Source organism: Symsagittifera roscoffensis, chromosome 5, assembly GCF_963678635.1.
Source record: "Symsagittifera roscoffensis chromosome 5, txSymRosc1.1, whole genome shotgun sequence".
Lineage (NCBI taxonomy): Eukaryota > Metazoa > Xenacoelomorpha > Acoela > Convolutidae > Symsagittifera > Symsagittifera roscoffensis.
The window spans coordinates 22,416,638-22,428,596 of record NC_087066.1 but is presented as its reverse complement, the minus strand read 5'-3'; positions in this window follow the sequence as shown (position 1 = coordinate 22,428,596).

The following is an 11,959-nucleotide window of genomic DNA, read 5'->3' as shown; positions in this document are numbered from 1 at the left end:
AAAATGCTCACGATTCTAAATTAGCTAATTTTCGTGAATTTTCATAACCAAATAATTATGCGAATTTGTCATGTAAAATATCCAATGAAAATTTAAAAAAAACTGACACGCGACGACAACAGTGGGACAAAATAAATGCAATGAATAAGGATTCGACTTGACTTTCCCGCAAGTATTAAACAGTTTCCTCGCTTTTTTGATCAGTGGAAGATTTCATTAGTCAATGAAATCCAGGAGATAATTTTCATTTAAGCCTTGGCTGACCTGCTTTCAAGTGAATAAAAATTGCTCATCATACAAAATTGCTGCACATTTTTGAAGCATTTTCAAATATTTTCACTTTTTTGATGGTCTATTTGATGATTTTGAAATATTTTAAATTGCAAACCATTGTATAAAAATTGCTCGTCGCAAACTTTCTGAATTGTGTAAGAATTTTATAACGATTGTATTCAGATTTCTTGTCGTGTTTTCTCAATCAATTGTGCAAAAATTTGGATTTTTGAAAACTCTCCACTTCTTACTGCATATTCCTATTCTTGTTTTGATTGTAAAATTTATGTTTTGACAATGAGATTCCAATTCTAGCACCTATATTTTAAACAGAGTTTATATTTTAACCGAACCAATTTTTGAATTTAAATTTTTTTTTGTTTAACCGGAAAGTATTTATTATGATGAAGTATCAATTGCTCTAAATTTTTTCATTTAACTAGTTCCAATTCTATCTTTAATTTAGCAAATTAATTAACGCCAAAAAATTTCCTTGAGCTTTCTTCTTGAATTAAATTTTACCCGGAATATTTTCCAAAATGTGTTAAAATGTTTTCAAAATGCAAACCTACGTGAAGTTTTTGCTGTGATAATTTTTTCCGTAAAAATTTTGAATAAAAACTATGTCGAAAATTGTTGTTTTGAGATCTTTTGTCTCTGAATTTTGTTTTCAAAAATCTCAGTCAACGGTATTTTTGTGTTTTTTTCCGACTTTTTCTCCTGGCCAAATTTTGTTGAACAATTTCCGACGGGATTTTTTTTAACCCTTGAAAAAATTTTGCTGCCATTAGCTCAAAAAAAAACAAAATTTGTTAGCTGTGATTATTTTTTATGATGTTTTAAAAATTGCAAGTTTGAGAAATTTGGGATGGATAATGCGCGTACTATTTAGTGCTAATAACTTTTAAGCGGCGATTTAATGCGGCTGAGGATTAGTTCAAAATTGAGTTGAGGATTAGTTCAAATCTGTTATCGAGCTCTTCAACTATTATTAAAGTTTCTCTAACAAATCTGTAATAAGTTTTCCTGTATACTCATCAAATCAAGCAAAATGGGGTATTGCGAGAAAACTCTTCTCAAGAACGAACGGATGGTACCACTTCTACTTGATTCCATCAATTTTTCGACGAGTTGTTCTGAAAAGACTGATGTGTACCCCATTAAAAAAAAAGACCTGTAACAACAAAAAATGGCTAAAAAACCTCACTAAACCTATTTTAACCCTACTCCTGATTATAACATCATAAACACTGTTGTGTTCTACGCTTAAGCTCAAACTTTTACTATCCTAGCTTCAAAATACAAGGAGTTATCACATCTTTTATCGAGCCCTTCAACTGGTTTTTAAGGTTTCTCTAATAAATATGCCTATATTTTTCCTAAATCCTTACCAAAACAAACAAACTCGGGTATTAGAAGACAGCCCTGCTTAAGGCCAATCTAATGATACTCCTCTCACTTAAATCCGCAATCTCTACGAAAAGTTCTTTTGTAAAAAACTGATGTAGACTCATTAAAAAAAAGTCCTGTAACAATAAAAAGGACTTTAAGAAAAACTGACCGAAAAAAATGACTGAAAACTTTTTAACAGTAAATCTGATAAAAACATCATCAATAATGTTGTAACTTACGCTTAACCTCAATATTTTATCATCTTAGCTTCAATATACAATGAGATATCACATCATTTAACGAGCCCTTCAACTGGCTTAACGTTTCTCTAATAAATATGCATATATTTTTCCTAAATACTTCACAAAACAAACAAACTCGGGTACTAGGAGAAAACCCTGCTCAAGACCGAACTAATAAAACTCCTCCCATTTGAATCTCTCATCTCTATGAGGAGTTCTCTCAAAAAAACTGATGTGTATTCATCAAAAAAAAATCCTGTAACAATAAAAACGACTAACAAAAAATGACCAAAAAAAGTGACTGAAAACACTTTAACAGTAAATCTGATAAAAACATCATCAATAATGTTGTAATTTACGGTTAACCTCAAAGTTTTATCATCTTAGCTTCAATATACAATGAGATATCACATCATTTAACGAGCCCTTCAATTGGTTTTAACTTTCTCTAATAAATATGCATATATTTTTTCCTCAATATTTAACAAAACAAACAAACTAGGGTCCTAGGAGAACGCTCTGCTCATGACTGAACTATTGATACCCCTCTCACTTAAATCCGTCATCTCTACGACGAGTTCTTCTTAAAAAACTGATGTATAAACATTAATAAAAAAAAACTGTAACAACAAAAAATTACCACAAAAAGTGACTGAAAACGTTTAACTGTAAATCTGATAATAAAATTATCAACACTGTTGTACTTTACGCTTAACCTCAAAGTTTTATCATCCTAGCTTCAATATACAATGGGTTATCACATCTTTTATCGAGCCCTTCAACTGGTTTTAACTTTCTCTAATAAATATGCATATATTTTTTCCTCAATATTTAACAAAACAAACAAACTAGGGTCCTAGGAGAACGCTCTGCTCATGATTGAACTATTGATACCCCTCTCACTTAAATCCGTCATCTCTACGACGAGTTCTTCTTAAAAAACTGATGTATAAACATTAATAAAAAAAAACTGTAACAACAAAATATTACCAAAAAAAGTGACTGAAAACGTTTAACTGTAAATCTGATAATAAAATCATCAACACTGTTGTACTTTACGCTTAACCTCAAAGTTTTATCATCCTAGCTTTAATATACAATGAGTTATCACATATCTTTTATCGAGCCCTTCAACTGGTTTTAACTTTCTCTAATAAATATGCATATATTTTTCCTAAATACTTCACAAAACAAACAAACTCGGGTACTAGGAGAAAGCCCTGCTGAATACCAAACTAATGATACCCCTCCCACTTGAATCCGGCATCTCTATGAGGAGTTCTCTTGAAAAAAAATGTGTACTCATCGAAAAAAAAAATCCTGTAACAACAAAAAATGACCAAAAAAAGTGACTGAAAACACTTTAACGGTAAATCTGATAAAAACATCATCAATAATGTTGTAATTTACGCTTAACCTCAAAGTTTTATCATCTTAGCTTCAATATACAATGAGATATCACATCATTTAACGAGCCCTTCAACTGGTCTAACGTTTCTCTAATAAATATGCATATATTTTTCCTAAATACTTAACAAAACAAACAAACTAGGGTACTAGGAGAACTCCCTGCTCAGGACTGAACTACTGATACCCCTTTCACTTAAATCCGTCATCTCTACGACGAGTTCTTCTTAAAAAACTGATGTATAAACATTAATAAAAAAAATACTGTAACAACAAAAAATTACCAAAAAAAGTGACTGAAAACGTTCAACTGTAAATCTGATAATAAAATCATCAACACTGTTGTACTTTACGCTTAACCTCAAAGTTTTATCATCCTAGCTTTAATATACAATGAGTTATCACATATCTTTTATCGAGCCCTTCAACTGGTTTTAACTTTCTCTAATAAATATGCATATATTTTTCCTAAATAGTTCACAAAACAAACAAACTCGGGTACTAGGAGAAAGCCCTGCTGAATACCAAACTAATGATACCCCTCCCACTTGAATCCGGCATCTCTATGAGGAGTTCTCTTGAAAAAAAATGTGTACTCATCGAAAAAAAAAATCCTGTAACAACAAAAAATGACCAAAAAAAGTGACTGAAAACACTTTAACGGTAAATCTGATAAAAACATCATCAATAATGTTGTAATTTACGCTTAACCTCAAAGTTTTATCATCTTAGCTTCAATATACAATGAGATATCACATCATTTAACGAGCCCTTCAATTGGTCTAACGTTTCTCTAATAAATATGCATATATTTTTCCTAAATACTTAACAAAACAAACAAACTAGGGTACTAGGAGAACGCCCTACTCAGGACTGAACTATTGGTACTCCTTTCACTTAAATCCGTCATCTCTACGACGAGTTCTTCTTAAAAAACTGATGTATAAACATTAATAAAAAAAAACTGTAACAACAAAATATTACCAAAAAAAGTGACTGAAAACGTTTAACTGTAAATCTGATAATAAAATCATCAACACTGTTGTACTTTACGCTTAACCTCAAAGTTTTATCATCCTAGCTTTAATATACAATGAGTTATCACATATCTTTTATCGAGCCCTTCAACTGGTTTCAACTTTCTCTAATAAATATGCATATATTTTTCCTAAATACTTCACAAAACAAACAAACTCGGGTACTAGGAGAAAGCCCTGCTGAAGACCAAACTAATGATACCCCTCCCACTTGAATTCGTCATCTCTATGAGGAGTTCTCTTAAAAAAAATTGTGTACTTATCGAAAAAAAAAATCCTGTAACAACAAAAAATGACCAAAAAAAGTGACTGAAAACACTTTAACAGTAAATCTGATAAAAACATCATCAATATTGTTGTAATTTAGGCTTAACCTCAAAGTTTTATCATCTTAGCTTCAATATACAATGAGATATCACATCATTTAACGAGCCCTTCAACTGGTCTAACGTTTCTCTAATAAATATGCATATATTTTTCCTAAATACTTAACAAAACAAACAAACTAGGGTACTAGGAGAACTCCCTGCTCAGGACTGAACTACTGATACCCCTTTCACTTAAATCCGTCATCTCTACGACGAGTTCTTCTTAAAAAACTGATGTATAAACATTAATAAAAAAAATACTGTAACAACAAAAAATTACCAAAAAAAGTGACTGAAAACGTTCAACTGTAAATCTGATAATAAAATCATCAACACTGTTGTACGTTACGCTTAATCTCAAAGTTTTATCATCCTAGCTTCAATATACAATGAGTTATCACATCTTTTATTGAGCCCTTCAACTGGTTTTAACTTTCTCTAATAAATATGCATATATTTTTCCTAAATACTTCACAAAACAAACAAACTCGGGTACTAGGAGAAAGCCCTGCTCAAGACCAAACTAATGATACCCCTCCCACTTGAATCCGTCATCTCTATGAGGAGTTCTCTTAAAAAAAACTGACGTGTACTCAACAAAAAAAAAAATCCTGTAACAACAAAAAAATGACCAAAAAAAAAAGACTGAAAACACTTTAACAGTAAATCTGATAAAAACATCATCAATAATGTTGTAGTTTACGCTTAACCTCAAAGTTTTATCATCTTAGCTTCAATATACAATGAGATATCACATCATTTAACGAGACCGTCAACTGGTCTAACGTTTCTCTAATAAATATGCATATATTTTTCCTAAATACTTAACAAAACAAACAAACTAGGGTACTAGGAGAACGCCCTGCTCAGGACTGAACTATTGATACCCCTTTCACTTAAATCCGTCATCTCTACGACGAGTTCTTCTTGAAAAACTGATGTATACACATTAATAAAAAAAAATACTGTAACAACAAAAAATTACCAAAACAAGTGACTGAAAACGTTTAACTGTAAATCTGATAATGAAATTATCAACAGTGTTATACTTTACGCTTAACCTCAAAGTATAATTATCCTAGCTTCAATATACAATGAGTTATCACATCTTTTATCCAGCTTTTCAACTGGTTTTGAGGTTTCTCTGAAAAATTTGCATATTTTTTTCCTAAATACTTACCAAAACAAACAAACTTTGGTACTAGGAGAAAGCCCTACTCAAGATCAAACTAATGATACCCCTCCCACTTGAATCCGTCATCTCTATGAGGAGTTATCTTAAAAAAACTGATGTGTACTCATCAAAAAAAAAATCCTGTAACAACAAAAAATTACCAAAAAAAGTGACTGAAAACGTTCAACTGTAAATCTGATAATAAAATCATCAACACTGTTGTACTTTACGCTTAACCTCAAAGTTTTATTATCCTAGCTTCAATATACAATGAGTTATCACATCTTTTATCGAGCCCTTCAACTGGTTTTAACTTTCTCTAATAAATATGCATATATTTTTCCTAAATACTTCACAAAACAAACAAACTCGGGTACTAGGAGAAAGCCCTGCTCAAGACAAAACTAATGATACCCCTCCCACTTGAATCCGTCATCTCTATGAGGAGTTCTCTTAAAAAAACTGATGTGTACTCATCAAAAAAAAATCCTGTAACAACAAAAAATGACCAAAAAAAAGACTGAAAACACTTTAACAGTAAATCTGATAAAAACATCATCAATAATGTTGTAATTTACGCTTAACCTCAAAGTTTTATCATCTTAGCTTCAATATACAATGAGATATCACATCATTTAACGAGACCTTCAACTGGTCTAACGTTTCTCTAATAAATATGCATATATTTTTCCTAAATACTTAACAAAACAAACAAACTAGGGTACTAGGAGAACGCCCTGCTCAGGACTGAACTATTGATACCCCTTTCACTTAAATCCGTCATCTCTACGACGAGTTCTTCTTGAAAAACTGATGTATACACAATAATAAAAAAAAATACTGTAACAACAAAAAATTACCAAAACAAGTGACTGAAAACGTTTAACTGTAAATCTGATAATGAAATCATCAACAGTGTTATACTTTACGCTTAACCTCAAAGTATAATTATCCTAGCTTCAATATACAATGAGTTATCACATCTTTTATCGAGCTTTTCAACTGGTTTTGAGGTTTCTCTGAAAAATTTGCATATTTTTTTCCTAAATACTTACCAAAACAAACAAACTTTGGTACTAGAAGACAGCCCTGCTCAAGGCCAATCTAATGATATTCCTCCCACTTAAATCCTTAATCTCTACAAAAAGTTCTTTGTAAAAAACTGATGTGTACTCATTAAAAAAAGTCCTGTAACAACAAAAATGACTTTAACAAAAAAAACTGACCGAAAAAAAATGACTGACAAATTTTTTAACAGTAAATCTGATAATAACATCATCAAAACTGTTGTATTTTACGCTTAAACTCAAAAATTTATCATCCTAGCTTCAATATACAATGAGTTATCACATCTTTTATTGAGCCCTTCAACTGGTTTTAACGTTTCTCTAAGAAATTTGCATATTTTTTTCCTAAATATTTACCAAAACAAATAAACTCGGGTACTAGGAGAAAGCCCTGCCCAAGACCAAACTAATGATACCCCTCCCACTTGAATCCGTCATCTCTACGAGGAGTTCTCTTAAAAAAACTGATGTGTACTCATCAAAAAAAAAAAATCCTGTAACAACAAAAAATGACCAAAAAAAGTGACTGAAAACACTTCAACAAAAAATCTGATAAAAACATCATCAATTATGTTGTAATTTACGCTTAACCTCAAAGTTTTATCATCTTAGCTTCAATATACAATGAGTTATCACATCTTTTATCGAGCCCTTCAACTGGTTTTAACTTTCTCTAATAAATATGTATATATTTTTCGTAAATACTTAAAAAAAAAAAAACAAACTAGGGTACTAGGAGAAAGCGCTGCTCATGACCAAACTATTGATATCCCTCTCACTTAAATCCGTCAACTCTACGACGAGTTCTTCTTAAAAAACTGATGTATAAATATTAATAAAAAAAAATACTGTAACAACAAAAAAATACCAAAAAAAGTTACCGAAAACGTTTAACTGTAAATCTCATAAAAAAATTATCAACACTGTTGTACTTTACGCTTAACCTCAAAGTTTTATTATCCTAGCTTCAATATACAATGAGATATCACATCATTTAACGAGCCCTTCAACTCGTTTTAATTTTCTCTAATAAATATGCATATATTTTTCTTAAATACTTCACAAAACAATTAAACTCGGGTACTAGGAGAAAGCCCTGCTCAAGACCGAACTAATGATACCCCTCCCACTTGAATCCGTCATCTCTATGAGGAGTTCTCTTAAAAAAACTGATGTGTACTCATTAAAAAAAAAATCCTGTAACAATAAAAAGGACTAACAAAAAATGACCAAAAAAATGACTGAAAACACTTTAACAGTAAATCTGATAAAAACATCTTCAATAATGTTGTAATTTACGCTTAACCTCAAAGTTTTATCATCTTAGCTTCAATATACAATGAGATATCACATCATTTAACGAGCCCTTCAACTGGTCTAACGTTTCTCTAATAAATATGCATATATTTTTCCTAAATACTTAACAAAACAAACAAACTAGGTACTAGGAGAAAGCCCTGCTCAGGACTGAACTATTGATACCCCTCTCACTTAAATCCGTCATCTCTACGACGAGTTCTCCTTAAAAAACTGATATATACACATTAATAAAAAAAATACTGTAACAACAAAAAATTACCAAAAAAAGTGACTGAAAACGTTTAACTGTAAATCTGATAATAAAATCATCAACCTTGTTGTACTTTACGCTTAACCTCAAAGTTTAATCATCCTAGCTTCAATATACAATGAGTTATCACATCTTTTATCGAGCCCTTCAACTCGTTTCAACTTTCTCTAATAAATATGCATATATTTTTCCTAAAAACTTCACAAAACAAACAAACTTGGGTACTAGGAGAAAGCCCTGCTCAAGATCGAACTAATGATACTCCTCCCACTTGAATCCGTCATCTCTATGAGGAGTTCTCTTAAAAAAACTGATGTGTACTCATCAAAAAAAATCCTGTAACAATAAAAAGGACTAACAAAAAATGACCACAAAAAGTGACTGAAAACACTTTAACAGTAAATCTGATAAAAACATCATCAATAATGTTGTAATTTACGCTTAACCTCAAAGTTTTATCATCTTAGCTTCAATATACAATGAGATATCACATCATTTAACGAGCCCTTCAACTGGTCATACGTTTCTCTAATAAGTATGCATATATTTTTCATAATACTTAACAAAACAAACAAACTAGGAGAAAGCCCTGCTCAAGACCGAACTAATGATACCCCTTCAACTGAAATCCGTCATCTCTACGAAAATTTCTTTTTAAAAAACTGATGTGTACTCATTAAAAAAAAGTCCTGTAACAATAAAAAGGACTAACAAAAAATGACCAAAAAAGTGACTGAAAACACTTTAACAGTAAATCTGATAAAAACATCTTCAATAATGTTGTAATTTACGCTTAACCTCAAAGTTTTATCATCTTAGCTTCAATATACAGTGAGATATCACATCATTTAACGAGCCCTTCAACTGGTCATACGTTTCTCTAATAAGTATGCATATATTTTTCCTAAATACTTAACAAAACAAACAAACTAGGAGAAAGCCCTGCTCAAGACCGAACTAATGATACCCCTTCAACTGAAATCCGTCATCTCTACGAAAATTTCTTTTTAAAAAACTGATGTGTACTCATTAAAAAAAAGTCCTGTAACAATAAAAAGGACTAACAAAAAATGACCAAAAAAGTGACTGAAAACACTTTAACAGTAAATCTGATAAAAACATCTTCAATAATGTTGTAATTTACGCTTAACATCAAAGTTTTATCATCTTAGCTTCAATATACAATGAGATATCACATCATTTAACGAGCCCTTCAACTGGTCTAACGTTTCTCTAATAAATGTGCATATATTTTTCCTAAATACTTAACAAAACAAACAAACTTGGGTACTAGGAGAAAGCCCTACTCAAGACCAAACTAACGATACCCCTCCCACTTGAATCCGTCATCTCTATGAAGAGTTATCTTAAAAAAACTGATGTGTACTCATCAAAAAAAAAATCCTGTAACAACAAAAAATGACCAAAAAAAGTGATTGAAAACGTTTTAACAGTAAATCTGACAATAAAATTATCAAAAATGTTTTAATTTACGCTTAACCTCAAAATTTTATCATCCTAGCTTCAATTTACAATGAGATATCACATCATCTTTTATCGAGCCCTTCAACTGGTTTTAACGTTTCTCTAATAAATATGCATATCTTTTTCCTAAATACTTTCCAAAAACAAATAAACTCGGGTACTAGGAGAAAGCCCCGCTCAAGACCGAACTAATGATATTACTCCCATTTAAACCCGTCATTTCTACGAAAAGTTTTTCCTAAAAACTTGATGTATACTCATTAAAAAAAGACCTGTAACAACAAAAATTGACTAAAAAACCTGACTAAACCTATTTTAACCGTACTCATGATGCTAACATCATGAACACTGGTGTAATCTACGCTTAACCTCGAAGTTGTATCATCCTAGCTATAGATACATAGAGTTAAGACATGGTCCCATACAAGGATAGTCAACTAGCATGGAGGTCATCAAGAAAAAAGTTCAAAGACCGGTCAAAACAAGCAAAAACGGGTACTGGAAGACAGTATAGCCCACGACTGACTGACTGATAGCTTTTATTATCAAACGGGTCAAAATTGCACGGTTTTTATAATATGCACTACTTATAATTCTGTTCTTATGAAAAAAACACTTTTGAGTCGAGTAAGCACAAAAAGCGCCTACCCTAAGTGCTTAGTCGAAAAACATGTACAAAGAAAAAACTGTGTAAACGTCAGTTTTTAATCATCCAAAGGTTCATTTTGATCATATATAAATGTTTACAGGTGACAAACGCCTTTGAAAGCGAAAATTCAGATCATATTTCGCTGAACATTATTGACAAGTTAAGCATAAACTAAAGCTTTGGGTTTATCTTTTAAAAAATAGACCTAAACCAATTTTTAAGGCTTACAGCACAATTTAACGTGCTTTAATACTAAACCTGCTTCTGAAGTCGCTCCGAGAGCTACCTCGTTTGCTCAAACTGAAAATTTGCTTAGATGTAATTGCGTAATTCAAAATTCAAATGTTATTTTGCTACTTTGCATAAATTTTTTTTGTTTTTGGTACGGCTTCCCCAAATGTTTTCTTAGAAACTAAAACTACAATAGGTTCATCGTAATCACTCACTTACTCTGTTTTTCAAAATCACAATTGAGCTTCTAATTACCTTGCGTTCCTCAGTAAAAAGGAAAACTTCAAAGACACGAGGAAAAACTCAGAATTGGTATAAAAGTCAATTTTCGCCAAAGTTGCGATTAGCTTAAAACATCTTTTTCTCTCTAAATTGGCAAAAAATGGGAGTGCTTTAGAGAGCTCTAGCCATGATCTTTTGATTGAAACTACAATCAAATCATGTTAAAATTGACTCATAAAGTTATGGGTTCTAGAAAAAATATTTTCATAACAGAATGACTGGCAGCAGAAAAAAGATCATATCTCTAAGGAAACTTATTGGATTTCAACAAAATTGGTATGGTTGAGCTTCTCTTGAGCTACGAATTCAATATAGTACCATTTTCAGAGCTTAAATTTTCATTTTCTTGTTACGTCCTAAAAGAAAACATTGTGACTAGGAAAAAAAATTTGGCTATTTGTTAGCCTTTTGTTCATCCCTGTATTAAAAACTTCTTTTTTTGATTTTCTTTGGCATTGAATGAGTTGAAAGAAACCACATAATAATGAAAAGAATAAAAAAATTTAAAAATATTGAACAAACAATGAGAATTCCGAGATTATTATGATGACTTGAGCGGTCAGGACTTGAGATATATGTAAAAGCGAGGTTTTAATTATTAATTATATATTATTACAGCTATAGTTGTTGCTGGTAGCTGGACTAATCGGTTAGTGATTGTTGTATACTTGATCAGTATGAATAATTTGGTGATATTTACAGTATTATATAATCATCAAACAGCAAAATTTCCCTTTGGAACAATCCACATATAAATAGTGATAACTATTTCGTTGGATAAT